A 1,510-nucleotide genomic window follows, 5' to 3' on the forward strand; every position below is an offset into this window, starting at 1 on the left:
TTCCATTTGATCTACGAGCTTAAATGTAAGTACACAGGCCGGCCGAGCCCGACCCACATCCTCTCGGAGTAACGTTTAAAACGATCTGTAGTTCTTCACCCGTACGGCTTTTAGACCTTTAAACCAGACGACGCTTCACAAAAGTGAACCGCTCTAAAAGGGACATGTTTTCTTTCCCCTTCCATGAACCAGTCACTCGCAGTGTAAACTATTTAGCATGTGGCGGCCATACACACACCAAAAGCCGGATGCAACTGAGCCAGTGCATGATCGGCACTGTCTGCCCGGAGTTGCAACAAGTTGCTGAGGGAACGAAGCATAGCTATTCCCCTTTCCACAGATATAGACAATGTTGATGGGACGCAGATATGTAAGCCACCCTGCATGACTAAAATCCATAATGCTGAATTCCAACGTGCAAGTCTGTTCTGCTTGAAGTCACCAAGACTTTCAACAGTTGTTAAATCCTGTTTATTGTCATAGGCTATGTGGACACCTGCATGTGAGATTCAACACTGCTGTACAAACGCAAAGTTATCTACTACGTGTATGCCCATAGCCTTAAAAGAACACACAGGCAGTCAGTCTGACGCATCGGTTACTAAGCTACTACGTTCATTTCCTGAAAATGAATCAGACTAAACGGGTGATAGGCCTGCTTATTAGTGGTCTACCGCGTGTATTTGTGGACTGCGATGCCGAAATGGTCATCCAAAGTACGCAGGCATAATTTTGTTGCAAAAAATATATTGGAGATTTAGAGACATGAAGATTCCCGTTCTTACCTTATTTAGATTACACTCTCCTTTGATACATCCGGTGAGATGCCGGCGACTGCCAATGATTTAATTAAATTGCAATGCGGCTAAAACAACGCAACGTTACAGTACATACACCGAAGCGTTTACAGTGCGTCATGAAATAAGGGATTGGCAAAAACCCACACAGTACAAAAAAGCTAAAGAAATGTAACTAAATAGCTGTATCCACGAGGTCCGTTAGAGCGTGTGCGCGCATCCCTTTCCCTCACGACCGGGGAGACCGGTGCAGTCGATATGGAAGCGCGCATGTGCGAACGGGACAAGCCTGGCGTGGGCGATGGGTGCGCCAGAGCTAGCTGTTGAAGGGTTAATTGAATAGTGGCTGAATAGCCGTTCCTAGATCAGCTCCTACGTTCAGGCTTCGGTGACGAATCCGATAGCCTATTCTAGAACGAGAGAGGCAGATGGGAGGCGAAGTCCTTTCATTAAGCAGGAATAGCGGCTTAACCTATGGGCCAAGACTATAGCCTGCAACTTTCATGTAGCCTAATTGGGTGGATAGGCTACTCAATTAACCAACGAACAACCTGACTGGTTGGACAACGTGAGTTGCAAGTGGTAGGCCTAATCCAAATAGACCAATGCACGCAAACGTGAACTTCACACTGCATTGTGACCTCGAGATGTAGGCTATGAATCTATCTTATCATGAGGAATATATCGTATTTGCAGAGTGTATTGCTCAGTAT

General features: G+C 45.9%; 1 protein-coding gene across 1 annotated transcript in view; it reads right to left on the reverse strand.

Moving 5' to 3' along the window:
• The window catches only part of LOC134098497 (elongation of very long chain fatty acids protein 4-like), a 13,218-nt gene extending 12,142 nt beyond the window's left edge, over positions 1-1,076 (reverse strand). Inside the window, exon 1 of the mRNA XM_062551554.1 lies at positions 786-1,076. The gene's annotated coding sequence lies outside the window, so the exon portion shown is untranslated. The remainder of the gene's footprint in view (positions 1-785) is intronic.
• Between the last annotated feature and the right edge of the window lie 434 nt (positions 1,077-1,510).

The sequence above is a fragment of the Sardina pilchardus genome, chromosome 12 (genome assembly GCF_963854185.1).
Source record: "Sardina pilchardus chromosome 12, fSarPil1.1, whole genome shotgun sequence".
NCBI classification, from domain to species: Eukaryota; Metazoa; Chordata; class Actinopteri; order Clupeiformes; family Clupeidae; genus Sardina; species Sardina pilchardus.